This window comes from Aegilops tauschii, chromosome 3 (assembly GCF_002575655.3).
Source record: "Aegilops tauschii subsp. strangulata cultivar AL8/78 chromosome 3, Aet v6.0, whole genome shotgun sequence".
Lineage (NCBI taxonomy): Eukaryota > Viridiplantae > Streptophyta > Magnoliopsida > Poales > Poaceae > Aegilops > Aegilops tauschii.
This window is the reverse complement of record NC_053037.3, coordinates 308,153,900-308,165,909: the sequence shown is the minus strand read 5'-3', so window position 1 is coordinate 308,165,909 and position 12,010 is coordinate 308,153,900.

Sequence of the window (12,010 nt, the reverse complement as noted above, 5' to 3'; positions counted from 1 at the left end):
CAGGTCCGAAGACGGGATTCCTAAGCCCGTCGAACTATCTGCGGCCACTAAACCCAGTATGGGAGAGCCGGAGAAAGTAGTGTCGCTGGCAACCATCACGAAGCCGGACTCTTCTTCGGACACCAGCTTCGAACCCTCGGAGCTAGCATCGTGTGTGCTCGGCCAAGGAGTCTCTTTCCTGCCGTACTCCACGGACTCTCTTCTCCCCGGCCAAACCTCGCCTTTAAGCGAGGCTCTGGACTTGATGCGATCCCTCGTCATTACAGAGGAGCAATGTCCGGACTACGCCCAGCCCGGACTAGGGGCTGAGAGCAGGGAATTTTACGTCCCACCCACCACCCACTTCATAGCCACTGTCGAGGATTCAACCTACATGCTCGATTATGTCTCCGAAGACATCGACGGTATAAACGACGATGCCGGAGAAGAGCAGGCCCAAAACCCGCCGTTTACCGGACGCTGGACGGCCACCTCTTTGTATGACGTGTACATGGTGGATACACCCAAAGGGGCTAACGGCGATAACGAGAAAAATCTAGTAGAGGATAAACCTCCTCAGATACAGCCAAAGCACCAACGGCGCCGCTCTAAATCACGTCGTGGAAGAGACAACAATACTCCGGACGATGCCGAAGACCAAGAAAACCCCGTCGAGCCAACCTCCGAACAGGACGATCGGGAAGATGGGCAAGTTAGCCCTGATGAACAGGCCGTACGCGAAGACTCGGAGGACAGTAATTATCTTTCTCTCTCCGAGGGTGAGGTGAGTGATACGTCCATTTTGCATCATGCTTTTATATCAATATTTATTGCATTAGGGCTGTTATTACACATTATGTCACAATACTTATGCCTATTCTCTCTTATTTTACAAGGTTTACATAAGGAGGGAGAATGCCGGAGCTGGAATTCTGGGCTGGAAAAGGAGCAAATATTAGAGACCTATTCTGCACAACTCCAAAAGTCCTGAAACTCCACGAAAGTTATTTTTGAAATAATAAAAAATACTGAGCGGAAGAAATACCTGAGGGGCCCACACCCTGGCCACGAGGGTGGGGGCGCGCCCTACCCCCTGGGTGCGCCCCCTGCCTCATGGGCCCCCTGTTGGCCCTCCGGTGCCCAGCTTCTGCTATATGAAGTCTTTCGTCCGAAGAAAAAATCATAAGCAAGCTTTCGGGACGAGACTCCACCGCCACGAGGCGGAACCTTGGTGGAACCAATCTAGGGCTCCGGCAGAGCTGTTCTACTGGGGACACTTCCCTCCGGGGGGGGGGGGGATCATCGCCATCATCATGACCAACGCTCCTCTCATCGGGAGAGGGCAATCTCCATCAACATCTTCACCAGCACCATCTCCTCTCAAACCCTAGTTCATCTCTTGTATCCAATTCTTGTCTCTAAGTCCGGGATTGGTACCTGTAGGTTGCTAGTAGTGTTGATTACTCCTTGTAGTTGATGCTAGTTGGTTTATTTGGTGGAAGATCATATGTTCAGATCCTATATGCATATTAATACTCCTCTGATTATGAACATGAATATGCTTTGTGAGTAGTTACGTTTGTTCCTGAGGACATGGGAGAAGTCTTGCTATTAGTAGTCATGTGAATTTGGTATTCGTTCGATATTTTGATGAGATGTATGTTGTCTCTCCTCTAGTGGTGTTATGTGAACGTCGACTACATAACACTTCACCATTATTTGGGCCTAGAGGAAGGCATTGGGAAGTAATAAGTAGATGATGGGTTGCTAGAGTGACAGAAGCTTAAACCCTAGTTTATGCGTTGCTTCGTAAGGGGCTGATTTGGATCCACATGTTTCATGCTATGGTTAGGTTTACCTTAATACTTCTTTTGTAGTTGCGGATGCTTGCAATAGGGGTTAATCATAAGTGGGATGCTTGTCCAAGTAAGGGCAGCACCGAAGCACCGGTCCACCCACATATCAAATTATCAAAGTACTGAACGCAAATCATATGAACGTGATGAAAACTAGCTTGACGATAATTCCCATGTGTCCTCGGGAGCGCTTTTCTCTATATAAGAGTTTGTCCAGGCTTGTCCTTTGCTACAAAAAGGATTGGGCCACCTTGCTGCACTTTATTTACTTTTGTTACTTGTTGCTCGTTACAATTATCCTATCACAAAACTATCTGTTACCTATAATTTCAGTGCTTGCAGAGAATACCTTGCTGAAAACCGCTTATCATTTCCTTCTGCTCCTCGTTGGGTTCGACACTCTTACCGTAAGGACTACGATAGATCCCCTATACTTGTGGGTCATCAAGACTGTTTTCTGTCGCCATTGCCGGGGAGTGAAGCGCCTTTGGTAGGTGGAATTTGGTAAGGAAAAATTTATATAGTGTGCTGAAATTTACTGTCACTTGTTACTATGGAAAGTAATCCTCTGAGGGGCTTGTTTGGGGTATCTTCACCCCGACCAGTAGAGCAAAGAGTTGCTCCTCAACCTACTGAACCTACTGAAAATGAAAATGTCTACTTTGAAATTCCTTCGGGTATGTTAGAAAAACTGTTGGCTAATCCTTTTGCAGGAGACGGAGCAATGCATCCTGATGAGCACCTAATATATGTGGATGAAGTTTGTGGATTATTTAAGCTTGCAGGTATACCCGATGATGTTATTAAGAAGAAGGTCTTCCCTTTATCTTTGAAGGGAGATGCATTGACATGGTATAGGCTATGTGATGATATGGGATCATGGAACTACAAACGATTGAAATTGGAATTTCATCAGAAGTTTTATCCTATGCATCTTGTTCATCGTGATCGCAATTATATATATAATTTTTGGCCTCGCGAAGGAGAAATTATCGCTCAAGCTTGGGGGAGGCTTAAATCAATGTTATATTCATGCCCCAATCATGAGCTCCCAAGAGAAATAATTATTCAAAAATTTATGCTCGGCTTTCTGATAACAATCGCACCATGCTCGATACTTCTTGTGCTGACTCTTTTACGATGAAGACTATTGAATTCAAATGGGATTTATTGGAAAGAATTAAACGCAACTCTGAAAATTGGGATCTCGACGAAGGTAAGGAGTCAGGTATGACACCTAAGTTTGATTGTGTTAAATCTTTTATGGATACTGATGTTTTCCGTAAATTTAGCACTAAATATGGACTTGATTCTAAGATAATAGCTTCTTTCTGTGAATCTTTTGCTACTCATGTTGATCTCCCTAAGGAGAAGTGGTTTAAATATCATCCTCCCATAGAAGTAAAAGTAGCTGCACCTATTAAAGTTGAAGAAAAGACTATCACTTATAATGATCCTATTGTTCCTACTACTTATGTTGAGAAACCACCTTTCCCTGTTATAATAAAGGATCATGCTAAAGCTTCAACTGTGGTTCGTAAAAGCAATATTAGAACTTATACACCTCCTAAGCAAGTTAAAGTTGAACCGAATATTTCTATTGTTAAAGATCTCTTGTCTGATAATATTGATGGGCATGTTATTCATTTCTGTAATGAAACTGCTAGAATTGCTAAACCGTGTGCTAAAGATAAACATAGACCCGTGGTAGGCATGCCTGTTATTTCTGTTAAAATAGGAGATCATTGTTATCATGGCTTATGTGATATGGGTGCTAGTGCTAGTGCTATACCTCATGACTTATACAAAGAAATTATGCATGATATTGCACGTGCTGAGATAGAAGATATTGATGTTACCATTAAGCTTGCCAATAGAGATACCATATCACCCATTGGAATTGTTAGAGATGTTGAAGTCTTGTGTGGGAAAACTAAATATCCTGCTGATTTTCTCGTTCTTGGTTCCCCACAAGATAGTTTTTGTCCCATTATATTTGGTAGACCCTTCTTGAACACTGTTAATGCTAAGATAGATTGCGAAAAGGATGTTGTTACTATTGGTTTGGGTGATATTTCCCATGAGTTTGATTTCTCTAAATTTCATAGACAACACCGTGAAGAGGAATTGCCCAGTAAGGATGAAATTATTGGTCTTGCTTCTATTGCCGTACCTCCTAATGATCCTTTGGAACAATATTTGCTAGACCATGAAAATGATATGTTTATGAATGAAAGAAGGGAAATAGATGAAGTATTCTTTAAACAGGAACCTATCTTGAAGCACAATTTGCCTGTTGAAATCCTAGGGGATCCTCCTCCACCCAAGGGTGATCCCGTGTTTGAGCTTAAAGCGTTACCTGATACTCTTCAATATGCTTATCTTGATGAGAAAAAGATATATCCTGTTATTATTAGTGCTAACCTTTTAGAGCATGAAGAAGAGAGATTATTGAAAACTCTGAAGAAGCACCGCGCTGCTATTGGATATACTCTTGATGATCTTAAGGGCATTAGTCCCACTCTATGTCAACACAAAATAAATTTGGAGAAATATGCTAAACCAGTTCGTGATCACCAACGACGGCTGAATCCTAAGATGAAAGAAGTGGTAAGAAAGGAAATACTGAAGCTTCTTGAGGCAGGTATTATTTATCCCGTTGCTGATAGTCAGTGGGTAAGTCCTGTCCATTGTGTCCCTAAGAAGGGAGGTATTACCGTCGTTCCTAATGATAAAGATGAATTGACCCCGCAAAGAATTATTACAGGTTATAGGATGGTAATTGATTTCCGCAAATTAAATAAGGCTACTAAAAAAGATCATTACCCCTTACCTTTTATCGATCAAATGCTAGAAAGATTATCCAAACATACACATTTTTGCTTTCTAGATGGTTATCCTGGTTTCTCTCAAATACATGTGTCAGCTGATGATCAATCAAAGACCACTTTTACTTGCCCTTTCGGTACTTTTGCTTATAGCGTATGCCTTTTGGTTTATGTAACGCACCTGCTACCTTTCAAAGATGCATGATGGCTATAATCTCTGACTTTTGTGAAAAGATTTGTGAGGTTTTCATGGATGATTTCTCCGTCTATGGATCCTCTTTCGATGATTTCTTGAGCAACCTTGATCGAGTTTTGTAGAGATGTGAAGAAACTAACCTTGTCTTGAATTGGGAGAAGTGCCACTTTATGGTTAATGAAGGTATTGTCTTGGGGCATAAAGTTTCTGAAAGAGGTATTGAAGTTGATAAAGCCAAGGTTGATGCTATTGAAAAGATGCCATGTCCCAAGGACATTAAAGGTATAAGAAGTTTCCTTGGTCATGCTGGTTTTTATAGGAGGTTCATTAAGGACTTCTCAAAAAATTCTCGGCCTCTGACTAATTTATTGCAAAAAGATATACCATTTGTCTTCGATGATGATTGTGTAGAAGCATTTGAAATACTTAAGAAAGCATTGATCTCTGCACCTATTGTCCAGCCACCTGATTGGAATTTACCCTTTGAAATTATGTGTGACGCTAGTGATTATGCTGTAGGTGCTGTTCTAGGGCAAAGAGTTGATAAGAAATTAAATGTTATTCAATATGCTAGTAAAACTCTAGACAATGCTCAGAGAAATTATGCTACTACTCAAAAAGAATTCCTAGCAGTTGTATTTGCTTGTGATAAGTTCAGGCCTTATATTGTTGATTCTAAAGTAACTATTCACACTGATCATGCTGCTATTAAATATTTTATGGAAAAGAAAGATGCCAAACCTAGACTTATTAGATGGGTTCTCTTGTTACAAGAATTTGATTTGCATATTATTGATAGAAAGGGAGCTGAGAACCCCGTTGCAGACAACTTGTCTAGGTTAGAGAATGTTCTTGATGACCCACTACCTATTGATGATAGCTTTCCTGATGAACAATTAAATGTCATAAATGCTTCTCGTACTGCTCCTTGGTATGCTGATTATGCTAATTACATTGTTGCTAAATTTATACCACCTAGTTTCACATACCAGCAAAAGAAAAAGTTCTTCTATGATTTGAGACATTATTTTTGGGATGACCCACATCTTTATAAAGAAGGAGTAGATGGTGTTATTAGACGTTGTGTACCAGAGCATGAACAGGAACAGATCCTACGCAAGTGTCACTCCGAAGCTTATGGAGGACACCACGCTGGAGACAGAATTGCACATAAGGTATTGCAATCCGGTTTTTATTGGCCTACTCTCTTCAAGGATGCCCGTAAGTTTGTTTTATCTTGTCATGAATGTCAAAGAATTGGTAATATAGTAGACGTCAAGAAATTCCTATGAATTATTCACTTGTTATTGAACCATTTGATGTTTGGGGCTTTGATTATATGGGACCTTTTCCTGCCTCCAATGGATACACACATATTTTAGTTGTTGTTAATTACGTTACTAAGTGGGTAGAAGCTATTCCAACTAGTAGTGTTGATCATAACACTTATATTAAAATGCTTAATGAAGTTATTTTTCCAAGGTTTGGAGTCCCTAGATATTTAATGACTGATGGTGGTTCACATTTTATTCATGGTGCTTTCCGAAAAATGCTTGCTAAATATGATGTTAATCATAGAATTGCATCTCCTTATCACCCACAGTCTAGTGGTCAAGTAGAATTGAGTAACAGAGAGCTCAAATTAATTTTGCAAAAGACTGTTAATAGATCTAGAAAGAATTGGTCCAAGAAACTGGATGATGCATTATGGGCTTATAGAACTGCATATAAAAATCCTATGGGTATGTCTCCGTATAAAATGGTTTATGGAAAAGCATGTCACTTACCTCTCGAACTAGAACATAAGGCATATTGGGCTATTAAAGAGCTCAACTATGATTTCAAACTTGCCGGTGAGAAGAGGTTATTTGACATTAGCTCACTTGATGAATGGAGAACTCAAGCCTATGAGAATGCCAAATTGTTTAAAGAAAAGGTTAAAAGATGGCATGACAAAAGGATACAAAAGCGTGAGTTTAATGTAGGTGATTATGTATTGCTATACAACTCTCGTTTAAGATTTTTTGCAGGAAAACTTCTCTCTAAATGGGAAGGCCCTTGCGTTATCGAGGAGGTCTATCATTCCAGTGCCATAAAAATCAATAACTTCGAAGGCACGAATCCGAAGGTGGTGAATGGTCAAAGAATTAAACATTATATCTCAGGTAATCCTATAAATGTGGAAACCAATGTTATTGAAACCATAACCCCGGAGGAATACATAAGGGACACTTTCCCGAACGTTTCAGACTCCGAAAAGGAATAGGTATGTGGTACGGTAAGTAAACCGACTCCAAAACAGTTCTAATGGCAATTTTTCTCCGTTTTGGAATATTTAGAAAAATAGAAAAATAAGAACCAGTCCGGGAAGGACACGAGGCCTCCACGAGAGTGGAGGGCGCGCCCTACCCTACTGGGCGCGCCCCCTACCTCGTGGGCACCTCGTGTGCTCTCCGGACTCCGTTTTCTTGCACGATACGTATTTTGGTCCATAAAAAGTCATTATATAATCTCTCGAAGGTTTTGACTCCTGTATCACGCAATTGTCCTCTGTTCTTGTTTCGAGCTGTTTTTTGTTAGGGTTGTCAAGGCCAGGCATCATGTCGTCCCCCTCCTCCAACAATGGTGACAACGATGCTTGGCTAATGAAGATAGAGCTGAAGAGGGAAGAACCTGTGGAGATCAACAAGGATGAAGGGATCAAGAAGGCCACGGAGGACCAAGTTCCGGCTGCAGGAGACACCCTTCAACTTGATCACAATCTTCTTACCCCAACTAAGATCGAAGCTTTCAAGATGATTGAGTTAGCTCGTATACAAAACAAGTATCTCACCCGTGAAAATATTTTGTTGAAGGAGCATATCGTCGCACTCAAGGGCATTATCCGCAAGTTGGAGGATCTCTTACGCTCGATGTGCGATTACCCATCATCAACAACTCCACCTTTTTCACCAGCAAAGGAGATATAATCACATGGGTATGGGCACTCCCCTTGGCAACTGCCAAGCTTGGGGGAGGTGCCCCGGTATCGTATCACCACCACATCTCCTATCTTTACCATTTTTCTTAGTTCATTCCTTTTTAGTAGTATCTTGATCTAGTAGAATAAAGTTTTGGTATGATCTAGTTTTGAGTTTTGCTTTGTGATCCCTCTATGTAATCGAGTCCGTGAGCTATATATAATAAAGATTAGTGTTGAGTCAAGGGCTTGATTATTTTGCTATGATCTTGAGTGAATAAAAGAAAGAGAAAAGAATAAAAAGAAACAAAGAGATCATATTGATCTTATGGAGAGTAATGACTTCACATAGAAAGAGTATGATGACTAAAAGTTGTTGAGAGTTGACAAACATAGCTTTGGTCACCGTTGCAATTAATGAGAAGTAATAAAGAAAGAGAGGTTTCACATATAAATATACTATCTTGGACATCTTTTATGATTGTGAGCACTCATTAAAATATGACATGCTAAAGAGTTGATGTTGGACAAGGAAGACAACGTAATGGGTTATGTTTTCTTATATCTGAGATAAAGTATATTGTCATGGATCATCCAACATGTTGAGCTTGCCTTTCCCCCTCATGCTAGCCAAATTCTTTGCACCAAGTAGAGATACTACTTGTGCTTCCAAAAACCCCTAAACCCAGTTTTGCCATGAGAGTCCACCATATCTACCTATGGATTGAGTAAGATCCTTCAAGTAAGTTGTCATCGGTGCAAGCAATAAAAATTGCTCTCTAAAAATGTATGATTGATTGGTGTGGAGGAAATAAGCTTTATATGATCTTGTGATGTGGAAGAAATAAAAGCGACGGACTACATAATAAAGGTCCATATCACAAGTGGCAATATAAAGTGACGTTCTTTCGCATTAAGATTTTGTGCATCCAACCCTGAAAGCGCATGACAACCTCTGCTTCCCTCTGCGAAGGGCCTATCTTTTACTTTTATTTGATGTAAGTCAGCATGAGTTATTATTGTTGACATTACCCTTGAGGTAAAAGGTTGGGAGGCGAAACTATAAGCCCCTATCTTTCTCTGTGTCCGATTAAAACTCCGAAACCACAAGTATTGCGTGAGTGTTAGCAATTGTGAAAGACTAAATGATAGTTGAGTATGTGGACTTGCTGAAAAGCTCTGACATAGACTCTTTCTGATGTTATGATAAATTGTAATTGCTTCAATGACTGAGATTATAGTTTGTTGGTTCTCAATAAAGTTTCTCATTCATACTTTGCATTGTGAATAGATTCTTACTTGAGCATAAGAGATCATATGACAATATCCATATATGTTGCTGTTATGAGAATAATCATGATGCCCTCATGTCCGTATTTTATTTTATCGACACCTCTATCTCTAAAAATGCGGACATATTTATCGTTATCGGCTTCCGCTTGAGGACAAGCGAGGTCTAAGCTTGGGGGAGTTGACACGTCCATTTTGCATCATGCTTTTATATCAATATTTATTGCATTATGGGCTGTTATTACACATTATGTCACAATACTTATGCCCATTCTCTCTTATTTTACAAGTTTACATAAGGAGGGAGAATGCCGGCAGCTGGAATTCTGGGCTGGAAAAGGAGCAAATATTAGAGACCTATTCTGCACAACTCCAAAAGTCCTGAAACCCCACGAAAGTTATTTTTGGAAATAATAAAAAATACTGAGCAGAAGAAATACCCGAGGGGGCCCACACCCTGGCCACGAGGGTGGGGGGCGCGCCCTACCCCCCTGGGCGCGCCCCCTGCCTCGAGGGCCCCCTGTTGGCCCTCCGGTGCCCATCTTCTGCTATATGAAGTCTTTCGTCTGAAGAAAAAATCATAAGCAAGCTTTCGGGACGAGACTCCACCGCCACGAGGCGGAACCTTGGCAGAACCAATCTAGGGCTCCGGCAGAGCTGTTCTGCTGGGGACACTTTCCTCCGGGAGGGGGAAATCATCGCCATCGTCATCACCAAAGCTCCTCTCATTGGGAGAGGGCAATCTCCATCAACATCTTCACCAGCACCATCTCCTCTCAAACCCTAGTTCATCTCTTGTATCCAATTCTTGCCTCTAAGTCTGGGATTGGTACCTGTAGGTTGCTAGTAGTGTTGATTACTCCTTGTAGTTGATGCTAGTTGGTTTATTTGGTGGAAGATCATATGTTCAGATCCTATATGCATATTAATACTCCTCTGATTATGAACATGAATATGCTTTGTGAGTAGTTACGTTTGTTCCTGAGGACATGGGAGAAGTCTTGCTATTAGTAGTCATGTGAATTTGGTATTCGTTCGATATTTTGATGAGATGTATGTTGTCTCTCCTCTAGTGGTGTTATGTGAACGTCGACTACACAACACTTCACCATTATTTGGGCCTAGAGGAAGGCATTTGGAAGTAATAAGTAGATGATGGGTTGCTAGAGTGACAGAAGCTTAAACCATAGTTTATGCATTGCTTCGTAAGGGGCTGATTTGGATCCACACGTTTCACGCTATGGTTAGGTTTACCTTAATACTTCTTTTGTAGTTGCGGATGCTTGCAATAGGGGTTAATTATAAGTGGGATGCTTGTCCAAGTAAGGGCAGCACCCAAGCACTCGTCCACCCACATATCAAATTATCAAAGTACTGAACGCGAATCATATGAACGTGATGAAAACTAGCTTGACGATAATTCCCATGTGTCCTCGGGAGCGCTTTTCTCTATATAAGAGTTTGTCCAGGCTTGTCCTTTGCTACAAAAAGGATTGGGCCACCTTGCTGCACTTTATTTACTTTTGTTACTTGTTGCTCGTTACAATTATCCTATCACAAAACTATCTATTACCTATAATTTCAGTGCTTGCAGAGAATACCTTGCTGAAAACCGCTTATCATTTCCTTCTGCTCCTTGTTGGGTTCGACACTCTTACTTATCGAAAGGACTACGATAGATCCCCTATACTTGTGGGTCATCAGTGAGCCTCGGTGACAAAGACTTCATCGTGCCAGAGGAACCCCTCGAGCAGGAGCACTTTAAGCGCCGGCTAATAGCCACTACAAGGAGTCTGAAAAAGAAGCAGCAGCAGCTTCAAGCCGATCAAGATCTACTCAACGACAGGTGGACTAATGTCCTGGCAGCCGAGGAATATGGCCTCGAGCGCCCAACCAAAAGTTACCTGAAGCGTAAAATCTGCTACCTCAATTCGATGACGAGGCACTTGAGCCCGTACCATCAGTGCGTAACGCGGCTGACCGACCACCACGTGGCCGGGATAAAACGGCAACTCAAGCCGAGCACCAGCCCATACTACCTCGCCGTAAAAATAGTGACACAACAGCCCGGGGATATACATACGACCTACGGCAGGACTTGCAAAATAGAGCAGGCCAGACTAGATCGGTCTATGGATCGCGGGGGCGTGCCCCTGCGCGCGACGACGGCTATCTAGCCGGACGCGACAAGCACAACCACGTCTGGGCCGGAAACAGTAGACGGACTCCATCAGAGCTATGTCACGACTTGGCTCGATATAGAGGCACCGCACACCCCCTCTGCTTCACTGATGAAGTAATGGAGCATGAATTCCCCGAAGGGTTTAAACCCGTGAATATCGAATCATATGATGGAACAACAGATCCCGCGGTATGGATTGAGGACTTTCTTCTCCATATTCATATGGCCCGCGGTGATGATCTTCATGCCATCAAATACCTCCCGCTAAAGCTTAAGGGACCGGCTCGGCACTGGTTAAACAACCTGCCTGAAAACTCCATTGGCAGCTGGGAGGACTTGGAAGATGCCTTCCGCGACAACTTCCAAGGTACATATGTCCGACCTCCGGATGCCGATGACTTAAGTCATATAGTGCAACAGCCCGGAGAGTCAGCCAGGAAACTCTGGACTAGGTTCCTAATTAAAAAGAACCAAATTGTCGACTGTCCGGATGCCGAAGCACTCGCGGCCTTTAAACATAGTGTCCGCGACGAGTGGCTCGCCCGCCACCTCGGCCAAGAAAAGCCAAAAACCATGGCAGCTCTTACCGCACTAATGACCCGCTTTTGTGCGGGAGAAGATAGCTAGCTCGCTCGTAGAAGCAGTAGTGCGAGCGACCCTGGCACCTCCGAAGTCAGGGACGACAACGTCAAGCCATGCTGTAATAAAGACAAGCATCGC